This window comes from Phascolarctos cinereus, unplaced genomic scaffold (genome assembly GCF_003287225.1).
Source record: "Phascolarctos cinereus isolate Bilbo 61053 unplaced genomic scaffold, phaCin_HiC Scaffold_2;HRSCAF=192, whole genome shotgun sequence".
In the NCBI taxonomy this organism is placed as follows: domain Eukaryota; kingdom Metazoa; phylum Chordata; class Mammalia; order Diprotodontia; family Phascolarctidae; genus Phascolarctos; species Phascolarctos cinereus.
The window spans coordinates 138,577,970-138,596,727 of NW_027555625.1; the positions used below are offsets into that span (position 1 = coordinate 138,577,970).

An 18,758-nucleotide genomic window follows, 5' to 3' on the forward strand; every position below is an offset into this window, starting at 1 on the left:
CCTTGGGGGGGGCAGCTAAGATAAAAAAACTGGAAAGATGGCAGGTGGGGCAGAGGTTATAAAGAGCTTTAAATGCCAAATAAAGAATTTTATGTTTGATCTGGAGGTGAAAGGGAGTTACTGGAGATAACTGAGTGGGGAGAGGGTAGTGACAGAATCAGACCTATGCTTTAGGGAAATCACTTTGGCAGCTCAATGGAGAATGGACTGCAGTGGGATCAGACTAGTGGCAGGGAAAGCAGCCAATGTGCTATTGAGATAGTCCAAGTAGAGATGATCAGGGCCTTCATTAGGGTGATAGTTATGCCAGAAAAAAGAAGGAAATGTAAACAAGAGAGGACAAGAAGGTAAAATCAACAGGCCTTGACAACATGGAGGACACATGGCTATGGAGAATGAAAGAGAGTGAAGAGTCTACTCAGGTTGACATCTGAGTTGCCAGCCTAAGGGATTGAGAGGATGGTGGTACCCACAACAGTAATAGCGAAGTTTGGGAGGAGAAAGGGTTTTGGGGAAAAGATAATACATTCAGCTTTGGGCACATAGAATTTAAGAAGTTTATGAGGTATCCAGTTCAAGATACCTAACAGGCAGTTGGAGATGTGAGACTAGCAGTTAGCAGAGATGTTAAGACTGGATAAGTAGAGAGGTGGAGTCAAGATGGCGGAGTGAAAGCAGTGACTTGCTTGAGCTCTCCTCCAAACCCCTCCAAATACTCATAAAAATTGGCTCTAAACAAATTCTAAAGCAGCAGAACCCACAAAAAGACAGAGTGAAACAAATTTCCAGCCCAAGACAACCTGGATGATTGATCAGAAAGGTATACCGCGCCGAGCTGGGAGCACATCACAGCACGGTGTGGGTGCGCAGGCTGCAGTGAACCTAGAGCAGGCCTCAGAGGACTGAATCGTGGGTAGCTGTGGTGGTTTCCAGACTCCTCAATCCACGAACGCCAAAGACGACTTAGAAGGTGAGTGGGAAAAGTCTGTTTCTGTTGGTGCTGAGACAGGAAGGTAGGGTTTCAGCTCCATTCCCCAAGAGTGTGGCCCTGGGGGGGTAGCTGCTTCCTGAGCTTCCAGCCCACAGACTGAGGGGGATTCAGTGGCTGATCAGAGAGGGATTGCAGGGATCTCTTTGCCAGTGCTGAGACAGGAATCTCTTGCTTTGCCTGTGTTTGGATCTGGGTCACAGTTCTGGGCGTCGGTGCTGGGGTGAGGAGGAACACTGGCGTGGTGGAGCTTGGAGTGGCTGTGGAGAGGAACCCTTCCTCACAGTTACAGGACAGAAAGGAATACTTGTGGTCACAGGCCAGGAAAGGAGTAAACACCTCGCCCCTTATCATACCACCTTGGAAGAACTGAAAACTTATAGGTCCCTACAAGTATCTCTGAAAACAGCTATACAAACCCCTGAAGCTTGGGACAATACATTCTCCACATTGGAAGCAGACTCTTACCTTAAAACTCAAGTACTTGGCTGGGATCATGAGCAAGCAGTGCAAAAAGAGTCAGACCATAGAATCTTACTTTGGTGAAAAAGAAGATCAAAATATACAACCAGAAGAAGACAACAAAGTCAAAACTCCTACATCCAAAGCCTCCAAGAAAAATATGAATCAGTCCCAGGCCTTGGAAGAGCTCAAAAGGGATTTTGAGAAGCAAGTAATGGAAGTAGAGTAAAAACTGGGAAGAGAAATGAGAGTGATGCAAGAAAATCATGAAAACCAAGTCAACAGCTTGCTAAAGGGGACCCCAAAAAATAATGAAGAAAATAACACCTTAAAAAATAGCCTAGCCCAAACGGCAAAAGAGGTCCAAAAAGCCAATGAGGAGAAGAATGCCCTAAAAAGAAAAATTGGCCAAATGGAAAAGAAAGTCCAAAAGCTTACTGAAGAAAATACTTCCTTAAAAATTAGAATAGAGCAATTGGGAGATAGTGACTTTATAAGAAATCACGACACAGTAGAACAAATCCAAAAGAATGAAAAATTAGAAAACAGTGTGTAATATCTCATTGGGAAAACAACTGACCTGGAAAATAAATCCAGGAGAGAGAATTTAAAAATTATTGGACTGTCTGAAAGCCATGATCAAAAAAAGAGCCTAGACATCATCTTTCAAGAAATTATCAAGGAAAACTGCCCTGATATTTAGAACCAGAGGGCAAAATAGAAATTGAAAGAATCCACCCATCTCCTCCTGAAAGAGATCCCCAAAGGAAAACTCCTAGGAATATTGTAGCCAAATTCCAGAGTTCCCAGGTCAAGGAGAAAATATTATAAGCTGCCAAAAGGAAACAATTCAAGTACTGTGGAAACACAATCAGGATAACACAAAATTTAGCAGCTTCTACATTAAAGGACCACAGGGCATGGAATATAATATTCTGGAGGGCAAAGGAGATAGAATTACTAACCAAGAATCACCTATCCAGCAAAACTGAGTATAATCCTTCAGGGGAAAAAATGGTCATTCAGTGAAACAGAGGACTTTCAAGAATGCTTGATGAAAAGACCAGAGCTAAACAGAAAATTTGACTTTCAAATACAGGACTCCAGTGGAACATGAAGAGGTAAACAGGAAAGAGAAATCATAAGAGACTTATTAAGATTGAACTGTTTACATTACTGCATGGAAAGATGGTATTTATAACTCATGAGACCTTTGTCAGTATTAGGGTAGTTGGAGGGAAAAAATTATATGTATTTATATGTAGATAGATAGATAGAGGGCACAGGGTGAGTTGAAGGTTAAGGGGTCATATCTGGAGAATAAAATTAAGGGATGAGAGAGGATGATACTCAGAGAAGAAGAAAGGGAGATGTAGAATGGGGTAATTTATCTCACAAAAAAAAAACAGAAAAGAAAAGTCTCTTACAGTGGAAGGGGAAATTGGAGAAGGTGAGAGGGAATGAGTGAATCTCATAGGTTTTGGCTTAAGGAGGGAATAACATACACATTCAATTGGGTATGGAAATCTGTCTTACCCTACAGGAAAATAGGGGGAGAAGGGGAGAAGAGAGCAGGGGGATGATAGAGAGGAGGGCAGATTGGGAAAGGTGGTAATCAGAAGTAAATACTTCTGAGGAGGGACAGGGTCAAAAGAAAGAATAGAATAAATGGGAGGGCAGGATAAGATTACAGGAAATAGAGTTAGTTTTTCACAACATGTCTACTATGGACATGTTTTGCATAACTGCGCGTGTACAACCTATATTGAGTTGGTTGCCTTTTCAATGAGGGTGGGTGAGGAGGGAGGAAGAGAGAAAATTTGAAACCTGAAGTTTTAAAAACATACGTTTTAAAAAAATGTTTTCCATGCTATTGGGGAATAAGTAATACAGGAAATGGGGTACAGAAGTCTATCCTGCCCTACAGCAAAATAGAAGGGGAAGGGGATAAGAGAAGGGGAGAGAGATAGAAGAGAGGACAGACTAGGGGAAGGGATATTCAGAATGCATGCCATCTTGTGGTGGGGCGAGGGGGGAGATGGGGTGAAAATTTGGAATTCAAAATTTTGTGGGTGTGAATGTTGAAAACTAAAAATAAATAAATTTATATTAAAAAAAAGAGGGGATAAGTAGTTCTGAGAATTTAGCATAGAGATGATAATTCAGTCCATGCTAGAATCACCAAGTGAAAAAGTATAGAGGAAGACTAGAAGAGGATCCAAAACAGAGCCCTGGGGGCACTTGTGAGAATTTAGCAAAGGAGGATGAGAGGAGTGGTCGGACAGATAGGAGGAGAAACAAGATAGAGTAATGTCACAGACATCTAGAAAGAAGAGAATATCAAGGAGAAGATGATGATTGACAGTATCAAAGGCTATTTTGGTCAAGAAGGTCAAGAAGGAAGAGCACTGAGAAAAGGCCATTAGATTTATCAATTAAGAATCATTAATAATTTTGGGAGAACAGTTTCAGCTGAATGATGAAGTTAGAACCCAAAGAGCAAAGTTAAGAAGAAAGTGGGAGGAAAGGAAGTTGAGATACCTATTGTAGATAGACTTCTCAAGGAGTTTAACCACAAAAGGGAGGAAAGATGTGGGACAATTACTAGCAGGGATAGATGGATCAAATGAAAGGGGTTTGGGGGAGGACAGATGAGACACAGGAATATTTGTAGACAATAGAAAAGCAACAGGAAGACAGAAAGAGACTGAAGATAAGTAAGAGAGTAAGGATTATAGAGCAGGCATTCTGCAAGAGAACATGGGATTTGAATAGGGTCACTTATGCATATAGAGGGATTTGTGTTGGCAAGAAGAAGGACCACCTCATCATGTGAAGCAGAAATGAAGGAGTAGATTATGGAAGAAGGCATCTGAGTAATATGAGGTAGAAAAGAGAGGAGAAGAGGGAACTCTTGGGGGTGACTTCAATTACTTATGTAAGGTGAGGTTCTTATAGGGTGTAAGATGGTACCTCAGACTTGTTTTAATTTGCATTTCTCTAATCAATAGTGACTAAAAGAATTTTTTTTTTCATATGACTATAGATAGATGGCTTTGATTTTTTTCTTCTGAAAACTTCCTGTTCATATCCTTTGACCATTATTCAGTTGGGAAATGACTCATATTCTTATAAATTTGGCTCAGTTCTCTATATGTTTGAGAAATGAGGTTGTTGTTAGAGAAGATTTCTGTAAAAATTTCCCCCATTTTTCTGCTTTCCTTCTAATCTTGGTTGCATTGGTTTTGTTTGTGAAAAACCTTTTTTAATTTTATGTAATCAAAATTATCCATTTTGCATCCTGTAATGTTCTGTCTTTTGTTTGGTCATAAATTCTTCCTTTATCCTTAAATCTGATAGGTAAAATATTCCATGCTTCTCTAATTTGCTTATGATATCAGCCTTTCTACCTAAACCATGTTCCTATTTTAACCTTATCTTGGTACATGGTGTGAGATGTTGGTCTATACCAGGGGTGGGGAAACTGCAGCTTCAAGGCCACACATGGCCCTCTAGGTCCTCAAGAGTGGTCCTTTGGCGGAATTCAAATTTCACAGAACAAATCCTTTTACCAAAGATTTATTGAAGTGGAATGGGATGAAGAAGAATTAGTGGTGGTAGCTTTTTTTCTTTAAAGAGGGGATTTGTTCTGTGAAGTTTGGATTCAGGTTTGAGGCTGCAGGTTCCCCACCCCTGAACCTAATTTCTGCCAAACCATTTTCCAGTTTTCCCCAGTAATTTTTGTCAAATAGGGATTTCTTGTCCCAAAATTTTGGATCTTTGGGTTTGTCAAGTACTAGATTACTATGGTCATTTACTACTATGTATCATGTACCTAATCTGTTCCATTGATCCACCATTCTATTTCTTAGCTAGTACCAGAGGGCAGCACCAACTACTACTCTTCTCTTTTTCCCTCTGCCCCTTACTAAACAACCTCTTACCTGATACTTTTCGTGTCCCTAGCAGATCACTTTTAGAATAATGAGAAGCTTTTTCTTCCTCAAAGCATTAGACCTTCTTCTTTTTTAAGAAGAACCTCAAATCTGTTGGTTTTCTTTTTTCTTTCTTTTTTTTTTTTGGTGAGGGCAATTGGGGTTAAGTGACTTGCCCAGGGTCACACAGCTAGTGGAGTGTTATGTGTCTGAGACTGGATTTGAACTCAGGTCCTCCTGACTTCAGGGCCAGTGCTCTATCCACTGCACCACCTAACTGCCCCCCTCAAATTTGTTTTAAAGCTATAATTGTTCATTTTCCTCCCCAAATCGCCTGTGTAACACCTCAGTTCTTCATCATCCTGACAATGGGTGAAGTCTCATCTTTTCTATCGAAAGACCCTTCCTCCTCTGCCCAGTCATTGAAACCTTGCTTCTGTTTCTTGCAGGAACCCCTCAACTTCCTAAACAGCTCAGAGTGTGAAGAAGCATTTTCAAGTCACTTTATCTTTTCCTCCAGGAGAGATAAACCTATATTTGGAATGCAGATAATATTCACTTGCCCCTACAGAAATGCAAACACTGTATACTTGATTCCAGTCATTGCTTAATTTCCTCTACTATTTATAATGGTTGTGAGATATTGAGACTTGTTTCTTGAAACTACTCATGGGTATTTATACCTCAACTCTAAATATTAATATTAATTTAAATTAAAATTGATTAAAATTTTATAGCCAATTATTCATTTTATAGTTAAAAGTTTTATGACAAATTTGTCCCCTTCCCAATCTACTCTATGAATTAATTAACTCTTTGTTTGTTCCTCTTATTTCTTTCTTACTTGCATTGCCTTGTCTGGCCAACGACCTTTTCGTTTTCCTTCTTGAATCCAGCTCTTCAGGTTACGGTCCCTAATTCTTCTTTATCCTTCTTACTCTTCCTTAATCTTTTTTATATCCTCCTTAATTGTTCTTGAGCTGGAATCTGGACCAGTAGTTGGGCCTGAAGATTTTTCTTCTTCAAATTTTCTTCAATTTCTCCAACTCAAACTCTGACCTACTTCACTAGCCCAGACCCTTCCAAACTTCTACACAACTTCCTTCTTTTGTTTGGCTCAAGGGACTCTATTTTCTTGTGCTTCTTCACTCACAACCCTCTCCCATGGAATGAGTTGAATAAGTCAGCTCCTGGGCCCAGAGAATCTGCGTGAGACCCAGAGTCTGGAAATGGCCTGATACTGAAAACAACTGCAGCATTGACTAGATGGAAAGTGTTAACCAAAGAATTAGCAGAATAAGGTTAAGTAGTTAGTTTAATACCTCTCTCTAGACATAGACGGTTCCCAGTACCTTTCTAGTCACTAGGAAAATGACCTATGTCACTGGGTTCAATCGTGCAGCCAACAGGTAATTAATAGCTAGCATTTATATAACCCTTTAAGGTTTACAAAGTGCTTTACCTCTGCTATCCCATTTGGTCCTCAGCAATCCATGTGGTGGTATTGTTTAGTTGTTTTCAGTTGTGTCTGACTGTTTGGGGTTTTCTTAGCAAAGATACTACAATGATTTGCCATGTCCTTCTCCAGTTCATATTACAGATAAGGAAAGTGAGGCAAACAAGGTGAAGTGACTGTCCTAGAGTCACAAAGCTGGTAAGAATCTGAATCTGGATTTGAACTCTGGTCTTCCTGACTCCAGGTCCAACGCTCTATCCACTTTGTCACCTAGCTGCCCCAGCAGGTGTAGCAGATGCTATTATTATCCATATTTTACAGATAAGGAAATTGAGAGTGAGAGATGTTACATAACATTCCTAGGGTAACACAGCTACTAAACATCTGCATCAGGATTTAGATTCAAATCTTCCTGATTCCAAAACCAAAATTCTACCAATGTGCCACCCAGCAGCCCCTATTTATTGAGCACCTACTGTATGTGCAAGATTGATTCTCTTGTGGAGATAGAGGAAAAAAATAGCAAAATATGTAGTACCTTTTTTCAAGAAGATTAAAATCTGATTAAGGAGACAAGATTTATACACCAAATGTAATTAGAGAAAATGTGAGACTGTACATAATTAAGTGAAATTATAGAGAAAAGATTTTATGCATTGTCAGATTTCAGAACAGAGAGATCTGTGTGGGCTGGAGTGCCTAGAAAGGTCATTTTGAGCAGGGTCTTGAAGGAGATGAAAGACTGGATAAGCAATGAAGTGTGTAAGTTATCAAAGTGGGGAGAGAGAAGCCTAGGAAGGTGAAGAGTCATGTTCAGGGCATCCTGCAGTCAGCTGCCATTGGCTCGGGAGAGCTGATGGTTAAATTTTCAGTGTGAGCATTTATACCTTATACCTACAAATCAAAATTTGATTTATTATTTTATTCATGTCTAAACTTCAGAAAATGATGGAAAAGATGTTAGTAATGCAAATTAGACTTAAATCTGTCTTGTGTATGTTTTGTTTTCTTACCCAGAGAGCCAGTTGTTAAACATTTACCAGCACACTGCCGATTAGGAGTAACAGGAGGTAAAAACAAGAATGATGTATCCCAACGTAGATTGAAAGGCTTGCCTGATTGGAGTGGAGGGTTCAAGTTGAAGGTAGCAGAAGGCGTAGTTGGGAAAGTATGGTATAGTAGAAAGAGTATTGGATTTGGGACCAAGTCAGGAGAACTGGGTTCAATTCCTGACTCTATCACAAGCTGATTGTATGATTGTAAGCAAATCACTGCTCTTTCAGGGCCTCAGTTTCTTTCATCAGTAAGATGATGGATCTGATTTAGGTAAGCTCTTAAGCCTCTTCCTGCTCTAAGAGCCCATGAAGCAGATGATTAGTGAGAGGGCCTTTATTTTTGGTGCAGGAGTTTAGGTTTGAACCAGTGGACAATCTGTAGAGAATCAACCTCCCCTTTGAATCCAGCCTCCTTTCTCCTTGTGGAGGTGAGGAGATCATGCAGTAAACGAGAGTCATCATTCTTCCCTAAGCCTGGCATAAATCACCATTTGCAGTGGGTGAATGGGCAGGTGCCTGTTTGCAAGCCCGAGTAACATACTGAACTGGATTTGGATGCGGCTTATCACTTTCTCCGCTCTACTCTCTGCTAGCCTGGGTTTTATTAAGTGAAATGACAACGAATCAGAGGGATGTTGAGAAGTGGGTGTTGGGAGAGAAAGTCAAGGTATGGATGGCCCAAGCAGCTCCATACCACAAGGATGAAGTCTTTCTCCCCATCCCATGTCTACCAGTTGTTTCTTTACCTTTCTTTTTCTTTTTTCAGTTAGCAAAGGGCAAAGAGACTATTACTTAATATTTTTGCCCAAGGGTCTGGAATTTCAACTTATGAACTTATGCCACCAAATGGAAGGATACATTCTGGAGAAAAGAGGAATGGTTTTGCTTTGGGGAGGAAAATAAGCATAAATCCTTTTTTCTCCTCAAAATTTGCTGTTTGTCATTATTGTTTGGGGGAATCTTAATGCAGTAAATCTGCAACATGCTGCTGCTGATCTCTGTGGCCTGTGCCCTCCAGCATCTTTCACCATAGGAAGGGCCAGCCCCCTCCCTGGCTGAGCCAGCAGCCTTCAAGATGAGCAGCTGGCTGTTTAAGCAGAAATGATCTTTTGTGAAAATCTATATGTTATTTAATGCCTTTGCCCTTTGCCTCAGCTCCCTCCTTCCTCGAGCTCCTCAGCTGAGATTTCAGCTTGCTTTGGGTGCTTTGCGGGAGAGAAACGCACACAGCAGCTCTGGTGGGAATTGTGGCTCTCCATCCCTGATGTCTGGAGGATCGTAATTTATAGCGCCTCCGTTCTGGGGCTCTGCAGCTCTTTAATGGGGCCTCGCGGTAAAGTCTGGGTAGAGAGAAATCATTCCACTTACAAATGGTTCTGCTTTGACGGCCACTGTTTTACTGGAAGTTTTTTCTTCTTTCCTGGTCTTTAAAGCCAATGTTGTTTGCTGAGAATCAATGCTGCATGAACAATAGTGAGGGCAGTGAAGGGCAAGGCTCCATAAAATCTTGGACTGGCCCTGGATGCATCTAAATAACTTTGGCAATCAGTCAATGTGCCAATCAGACAAACAGACGTTACCTGAGCACCTACTTTGTGCCTAGCGTTCTGCTAGGCCCCGTGCAGGAGAAACAGGACAAGTGTCCTGTCTGAAGGAATTTATAATTTGTTTGGGGAGATGCCTATACATACAGTAAATGACTTTAAGGCAGTCTAAGCTAAGTATCAAATGAACAATACACACATTATATACTTTCTCTAAGTCCTGAGAGGAGGGAAGGATCAAAGTGAACAAAGATGTTTAGGGAAGAGAAGTTATGCCTTAGAACCCAGTTAGGGATGAGACAGGCAAGGGTGTTCCAGCTCTGAAGAATGGGAAGGGGACAAGACAAGGGCTAGGAAGGCAAATTCAGAGGCTAAGAAAATATAATATTAAGGCTGAAGGGCAGGTAGGTGGCACAGTGGATAGAGTACTGGGCCTGGAGTCAGGAAGATTCAACTTCCTGAGTTCAAATCTGGCCTCAGACACTTACTAGCTACATGATCCTGAGCAAGTCATTCAACCCTATTGGCCTCAATTTCCTCATCTGCAAAAATGAGCTGGAGAAGGAAATGGCAAACCACTCCAGTATCTTTGTCAAGAAAACCCCAAATGGGATAACAAAAAATCAGACGTGACTGCAACAACTGTCCAACAATGAAAAGATTCTGGGTAGGAATGTCATATAGACAATGAAGTTAGATAGATAGTGGATAAAAAACAAGAGTGCCAGAGACCCTGAATTCATACTCCAACTTCTGATTTTTATTACTTATGCAGCCTTAGGCATATCACATGATCTTTCTGGGCCTCAGTTTCCTCATGTATAAGAAGACGTTGAGTCTTAGGCTAGATGGCCTCTGAGGTCCCTTCTAGCCCCAAATCTATGATTTAAAGATTGTGGAGAGCTTTTCATTGCAGGCATTTAGAAGTTTAGATTTTGTTCTATAGACAGTGGGGAGTCATTAAGGGTTCATGAACAGTAGACTGACATGACAAATGTAGTGTTTTATGATGCTTAATGGGGCATCGTTGTAGGATGGATTAATAGGACTCAAGAATGGATTCAGGGAGACTAGTTAAGGGGCTGTTGTAATAGTTCTATGTCAAGCAAAAGGGATTTGGTCTAGGAAGGTGATTATGAAGATATGAAAGATATGAAGATATGAAAAAAAACACGTGAGAGACATTAGATGTGGAAATCAAGGAAGAAACAAATATTTTTTTGGCAGGGAAGGCAGAAATGTTTTCCAGGATATTGAAGGGTTCCAATCCTTTGTTTTGTGGCAATACATTCTGGTATCCCTTTTGGGACATATACAATCAGCAACAGCCCCTATTTTCTCTGTTCCACTGTGGATGATTTTCCCATTATCTGTGGGTTGGAACAAAGATTAGGGGTAAATGGGAAAGTGTTACTTACTTCCAATCATCTTTGGCTCTCCCAGGTCGAAAACCATGCTTAGTGGCTTAGGGTCCCTGCAATACATTTTTTTTAACTGTCCAATTGCCTAGTAGAAAGGATCCCACCAATCCAAGCTCAGGAAATTGGATTCTGATGGACAGAATAGAGGCAGATGACACAGCTAGGATGAGGCTGGGCTTAGATTAAAAAATAATCCAATGACAACTGGATCCAGTTGTCCAATTCAATGGCAGCCTGCACTAATCCATAGCCTGTCAGTTAAAGGAGTAGAAAGCTAAGGCTGGCTGTTGAAACAGCTCTAACCTCTCATCCTTACCTTGTTCTTATAGATGGGATCAGTAGATGACCTCTTAAGGCACTCAGGAAATAATAATTAAAAATTGACCTCCATGAAACACTTTAAACTTGCAAAGTGCTTTAAGCAATATCTGATTTGAGCCTAACCACAACCCTGTGAAGCAGGTACCACCAGCCCTGTTTTACAGATGATGAAACGAAGAGTAAGAGTCTTCCTCACATAGTTAGTTACATAGCTAGTAAGTATCAGAGATGGGATCTGAACACCAGGCTTCCCAGCCCGAGGCTATCATGCTACAGTGCCCTTCATGGTTCTCTGCAATGGAGAGGAAATATGCTTGAAAGCCTATACTATATTATAGTTGTTGCCTACTCCAGCCCATCCGAATGCCTCTGCTTGGCTTTCAAGGTCCCTCATAAGCTGTCCCTACCTTGCCAGTCCTCCAGCACACAACCCGGACTTCTATAAGGCTGCTCTATTCCCTGCTGCCTGGACCTACCATGCTCTTTCTCCCTTCTCTATCTTTACCTGGTATAGTCTCCCTCCTCTTTTCCACTTAGCTGAAATCTCACTTGTTTTTCAAGGGCCTACTGATGGCCCATCTCCTTTTTTTTTTTTTTCATTTCTCAACCTGATGTTGAACTTGCTTTTCTTGCTGACCCAAGTGTTCATAGCAGTTATAGAGTAGAGCATTTTGTTGTTTAGTCATTTCAGGTCTGTCCAACTCTTCCTGACCCTTTTCTTGGCAAAGATACTGACATGGCTTGCCATTACCTCCTCTAGCTCATTTTATAGATGAGAAAACTGAGGCAAACAAGGTGAAGTGACTTACCTAGGGTCACATAGCTAATAAGTGTCTGAACTCTCAAAAAAGGAGCCTTTCTGACTCCCCAGTGACTTCATGTACCATCTCTCAACACAGATTTGGAACTCCTTAGAAGTAGGGACCATGGCTGATGATTGTTGGTTTTTCTCTCTCTTCCCCCTAGGGCTAGCCACATGGTAAGTGCTCAAAAACACTTCTTAGTTGATGGAGTTATTAGGAACCAAGAAATTTAAGGCTAAAGTCCTTTGAAGCAAAAAAAAAAATAGCATCCCATCAAGGCTGCCACTCATGAAAATGGTAGAAAGAAGCCTTGGTTTTAGCATGAGTGTTTGAGAGTCAAAATTTAGAATGAACCCTGAGTATTGTAACTGAATTTCTAAGAAGCTCAAAAATGAAACCAACTGGGGTATTTACTTTATAGCCATATCTTGTTAGTAGATAGGCATATTAAGAGCCTTCTTTTTAACAAACATCCCAGAATTTATACCTCTGAATATGTGTGGTTCTTCAAAAACCAATCATCTTGGGAAGCCATGTAAACTCACTCCAGCAGTTCAGTCATTGTCCAGAGACTTTGTGCTTTGGGGTTTTTGGCAACTGCTTTTGGGGATAGTGACTCAGTCACACCAGGCTACGAGTTTGATTAGCTTACAGTCATACTTGATTTTTACTCAGAACATTATAATTTGTCTTAATCACCCCTTCTTGATTACCAGTTAATCACCTTCCTGGCTCCCAATCATTTTAAACTTAAAAGCCTAGTCCATTAAAGTGGACAAAGACGGTGGCTAGAGTCAGTGGATAATAATAAAAATAATAATAACAATAGCTAGCATTTATATAGTCTTTTAAGGTTTGCAAAGTGCTTTAGAAATAGTTTTGTTTAGTCATTTCAGTTAAGTCCAACTCTTTGTGACCCCTTTTGGGGTTTTCTTAGCAAAGATACTGGAGTGACTTGCCATTTCCTTCTTCATCTCATTTTACAGGTGAGGAAACTGAGGCAAACAGGGTTAAGTGACTTGCCCAGGGTCACACCGCTAGTAAGTGTCTGAGGCTAGATTTATACTCAAAATCTTCCTGACTCTAGGCCCAGTGCTCTCTCTACTATGTCACCTAACCTGCCCTTAGAAATATCTCATTTTATCCTCTTAACAACCCAGCTGAGGGAGATGCTACTATTCTCCCCATTTGAAAGATGAAGAAACTGAGGCAGACAGCAGTGAAGTGACTCATCTGGCATGACATAGATAGTAAATGTCTGAAGCAGAATTTGAACTCAGGTTTTCCTGGTTGATTCTAGGTCCCAGACTTTGGCCGCTGTCACACCTAGCTGTTAGTTCAATAGATGTTTATTGAGCATTGATTATGTGTGGAGCACCAGGTGCTGATGAGATAGATGCATGCAATGGACAAGAATTGGAAGACTTGAGTACCCTGCCAGGAGAATCTAGCTGTGAATTTCAAAGTTAACAGAGGAGTTGGTGTCAAAAGCCCAAATCCCCTCTAGAATTCAGATGTTCATTAGTCAGTGACTTAAGATCAATTCAGGCCTGATTCTGTCCTCACAGGGAATATGAAAGGTACACAGATAACTTTAATACTTTTCAAGACTCTCACAGAGATATGAAAATATACCCTGCACTGGAAAGACCATATCTTATCTGGGCCTTCTTACCCTGGGAGAATCTTGTTCACATCTTTCCATCAATCCTTCATAGACTATCTACCCAATGAGCTGGGAGGCCATTTCCTCTGGTTCTTTTAATGTTTGGTTAAGACTCATCCAGTACTCAGGGCAGCCATGTGATACAGTGATTAGAGAAACCAGGCCCTGGGTGAAGACGACCTGTGTTCAAATTCAGCCCCAGACACTTACTAGTTGTGTGACCCTAAGTAAGTCACCTAACCCTGTTTGCCTCAGTTTCCTAATCTATAAAATGAGCTGGAGAAGGAAATGACAAACCACTCAAGTATCTTTGCTAAGAAAACTCCAAAGGGGGTCATAAAGAGTTGGACATAACTGAAATGACTAAACAAGACATTTACTGAGAGACTAACTCAATGGCCTATTCATCCAACTGAATATGGGGAAAGGGGAAAAGGGAAAAAGGAAAGAGAAAGGGATAAGCATTTATACATTGCCCATTATGTTTCAGACACTGTGCTAAGCACTTTTAAAAAAATCTCATTTTGTCCTCACAACAACCCTTCAAGGTAGGTGTTATTATCACCTCTATTTTACAGTTGAAGAAACTGAGGCAGACAGAAGTTAAATGACTTGCTCAGAGTCACATAATTAGTAAGTTTGGATTTGAATTCAGGACTTCTTGATTCCATTCTCAGCATTCTCTCCATTTGTGCTACCAGCTGCTTCTAAATATACTAACATAACATAACATAACATAACATAACATAACATAACATAACATAACATAACATAACACATAACATAACATAACATAACATAACATAACATAACACAACACAACACAACACAATATAATATAAAATAATATAATATAATATAATATAATATAATATAATATAATATAATATAATATGATGTAATGTAATGTAATGTAATGTACAACACAACACAACACAACACAATATAATATAATATAATATAATATAATATAATATAATATAATATAATATAATATAATATAATATAATATAATATAATATAATATAATATAATATAATGTAATGTAATGTAATGTAATGTAATGTAATGTAATGTAATGTAATGTAATGTAATGTAATATAATATAATGTAATATAATATAATATAATATAATATAATATAATATAATATAATATAATATAATATAATATAATATAAAATACAACATAACACAACATAACATAATGCAATATAATATAATAAATATAACATAATGATATGATATGATATGATATAATCTGGTCCTGTATGCACTCCTCTCTGCTTAGTTTTTCCAGAGTGGATTGCTGGACTGATTTCTTTTGAATGACTATCCATCTATTTCATTGAAGGGGCCTTCCAGGGCTCAAATCAATTAGCAGAATGTCATCTGTCCAAAAGCAGGAGCCTCCAGAGAATGTTACCATCTCCAGGGACTTTCTTCCCTCTGAATTTCATGAAGAACATCCTCCCTGAGACCTGAAAACATGTTTAGTTAACACTCATTCTGAGGTGGAGCCAAAATGACAGAGTAAAGGCAGGGACTTGCCTGAGCTCTCCTCTAAACCCCTCCAAATACCTTTAAGTAATGACTCTAAACGAATTCTAGAGTGGAAGAACCCACAAAAAGATGGAGAGAAATAATTTTCTAGCCCAAGACAATTTAGGAGGTCAGCAGAAAAGGTCTGTTGCACCAGGGTGAGAGAGAGTACAGGCCAGTGCAGGTCATGCCAGTGCAGACCAGGCCCCAGCAAACCAGGCATAGGCCTCTGGGTGACTGAATCAGTGGCAGCAGTGGTGGTTTCCAAACCACTCAGCCCACAAATGGTAAGTGTATTGGACAATAGGTCATGTGATTTACAGCGGTCCCTTTGCTGGCATCCGGGGTAGGACTCTGTTGCATTGCCTCTACTTGGATCTGGGTCACAATCTTGGGGTTTGTTCCCAGTGCAAACAGGACCACTAGCACAGCAGAGCTCATGGCTGCAGCAGAGTAGGGACCCTGGTCACAGTTCCAATGTTGAAAAGAGTGCTTGTGGCCACTCACAAACCAGTGCCCAGTACAGAAGAGTAGTAAACACAACTCTCCTTAGATTATACCACCTGGGAAGAGACAAAAACTTAAAGGTCCCCAGAATTACCTCTGAAAACAATTTCACAAAAACCCTGAAGCTTGAAACAGTGCCCCCTCCACTTGGAAAGCAGAGCCCCACTTCAGCATAGAGTTAAAAGTAAAAAAAAAAAAGTTAGGTTTGAAAATGAGCCAACAGAAAAAAAATCTGATCATAGAAAGTTACAACAGTCAAAATGGTCAAAGATCAAAACACACACTCAATAGACAATAAAGTCAACATCCTGCCTCCAAAGCCTCAAAGAAAAATGTGAATTGCTCTAGGCCATGGAAAAGCTCAAAGAGGATTTTAAAAATCAAGTAAGACAGGTAAAGTAAAGATTGGGGAGAGAAATAAAAGTGATACAAGAAAATCACGAAAAAAGAGTCAACAGCATGGTAAAGGGGGCACAAAAATACTGAAGAAAATAACACCTTAAAAAAAAGAGTAGTCTAAATGGAAAAAGATACACAAAAATTCACTGAAGGGAAGAACTCCTTAAAAAGAAAATCATTGCTTAAAAGTTAGAATTGGGCAAGTGGAAGCTAACAACTTTATGAGACATCAAGAAACAAACAAAATCAAAAGAATGAAAAAATAGAAGAAATGTGAAATATCTCTTTAGAAAATAGATCTAGGAGAGATCATTTAAGAATTATTGGACTGCCTGAAAGACACGATCAAAAAAAGAGCCTAGATATCATCTTTCAAGCAGTTATCAAGGAAAACTTCCCTGATATTCTAGAACTAGAGGGAAATTAGACATGGAAAGAATCCACCAATGACCTCCTGAAAGAGATTCCAAAATGAAAACTCTATGGAATATCATAGCCAAATTCCAGACCTCCCAAATTAAACAGAAAATACTGTAAGCAGCCAAAAAGAAGCAATTCAAATATCATGGAGCCACAGTCAGGATAACATAAGATTTAGAAGCTTTTACCTAAAGGGACTGGAGGGCTTGGGTTATGATTTTCCAGAGGGCAAAATAGCTAGGATTACAACCAATAATCACCTACCCAGCAAAACTGAGTATAATGCTTCAGGGGGAAAAATGGATATTCAATGAAATAGAGGACTTTCAAGCATGTCTGATGAAAAGACCAGAATTGAACAGAAAATTTGACTTTCAAATGCAGGATGGAAAAGAAGCATAAAAAGATAAGCAAGAAAGAGAAATCATAAGGGATTTGATAAGTTTAAATTGTTTATATTTCTACATGGGACAGTGATATTTATAGCTCCTAACAACTTCTTCATTATTAGTGTAGTTAGAAGGAGTATACATAGACAGAAAGCAGAGATATGAGTTGAATGTGATAAAAGGATATCTTTTTTTCCTTTAAAATTTTTTTTTAGTTTATTTTGATTTATCAACAATCACTTCCATATGCTTTTGAGTTTAAAATTTTTATCCCCCTTCCTCCCCAGATGGTGCACAATCTGATATAGGCTTATATCTACGTTCCTATTAAACATATTTTCACATTAGTGAAGTTGTAAGTAAAAATTAAAACCAATAGGAGGAGCCATCAGAAAGATGAAACAGAACTCAACAAAAGGTAAAAAAATAAGTGATAGCGATTCAACTTCCATAGTTCTTTCTTTGGATGTGGACAGCATTTTCCATCCGAGGCCTCTGGAGATGTCTTAGATCCTTGTAATGCTGAGAAGGGTTAAGTTTAATCAATATTACATCATAACATGGCTGTTATTGTGTACAAAGTCCTCTTGGTTCTGCTCACTTCACTCAGCATCAGACCATATAAGTCTTTCCAGGTTTTTCTGAAGTCAGCCTGTTCATCATTTCTTATAGCACAATAGTATTCCATTACATTCATATACCACAACTTGCTCAGCCATTCCCCAATTGATGGGCATCCTCTCAATTTCCAGTTCTTTGCCACCACAAAAAGAGCTGCTATGAATATTTTTGTACATGTGGGTCCTTTTCCCATTTGTTTGATCTTTTTGGGATATAGTCCTAGGAGTCCTATTGCTGGATCAAAGGGTATGCACATTTTTGTAGCCCTTTGGGCATAGTTCCAAATTGTTCTCCAAAATGGTTGGATCCTTTCACAACTCCACCAACAATGTATTAGTGTTCCAATTTTCCCACATCTTCTCCAACATTTATCATTTTCCTGTTTTGTCATGTTGGCCAATCTGATAGGTGTGATGTGGTACCTCAGAGTTGTTTTGATTTGCATTTCTCTAATCAATAATGATTTAGAGCATTTTTTCATATGACTATAGATGGCTTTAATTTCTTCATCTGAGAACTGTCTGTTCATATCCTTTGACCATTTATCAATTGGGGAATGGCTTGTTTCTTATAAATTTGTCTTAATTCTCTATATTTTAGAAATGAGGCCTTTATCAGAGAGACTGGTTGTAAAAATTCTTTCCCAATTTTCTACCTTCCTTCTAATCTTAGTTGCATTGGCTTTGTTTGTGCAAAAACTTTTCAATTTAATGTAATCAAAATTATCCATTTTGCTTTTCATAATGTTCTCTATCTCCTGTTTGGTCATGAATTCTTCTGTTCTCCATAGATCTGATAGGTAAACTATTCCTTGTTCTCCCAGTTTACTTATGGTATCAGCCTTTATATCTAAGTCATGAACCCATTTTGACTTTATTTTGGTATATGGTGTGAGATTTGGGTCTATGCCTAGTTTCTGCCATACTCTTTTCCAGTTTTCCCAGCAGTTTTTTTCAAAGAGTGGGTTCTTATCCCAGAAGCTGGGGTCTTTGGGTTTATCAAATAATAGATTACTATAGTCATTGACTACTGTGTCTTGCATATTTAACCTATTCCACTGATCCACCTCTATCTTCAGTAGCAGTTTTGATGATTGCTGCTTTATAATACAATTTAAGATCTGGAATTGCTAGGCCACCTTCCCCTGCATTTCTTTTCATTAGTTCCTTTGATATTCTGGACCTTTTGTTTTCCAAATGAATCTTATTATTTTTTCTAACTCTATAAAATA

The 18,758-nt window shown here is 39.3% G+C and overlaps 1 long non-coding RNA gene across 3 annotated transcripts in view; it reads left to right on the forward strand.

The window, feature by feature from the left end:
• LOC110196397 (uncharacterized) overlaps positions 1 to 18,758 on the forward strand; it is an 82,813-nt gene that overhangs the window by 21,217 nt on the left and 42,838 nt on the right. For 2 of the 3 annotated variants that reach the window (XR_002321188.2, XR_013484600.1), the window contains exon 1: positions 1 to 970. This exon is cut by the window's left edge and continues 715 nt beyond it. The exons of the other annotated variant lie outside the window; for it this stretch is intronic. This is a non-coding gene — a long non-coding RNA (uncharacterized LOC110196397). The remainder of the gene's footprint in view (positions 971 to 18,758) is intronic. 3 annotated transcript variants of the gene reach the window in all.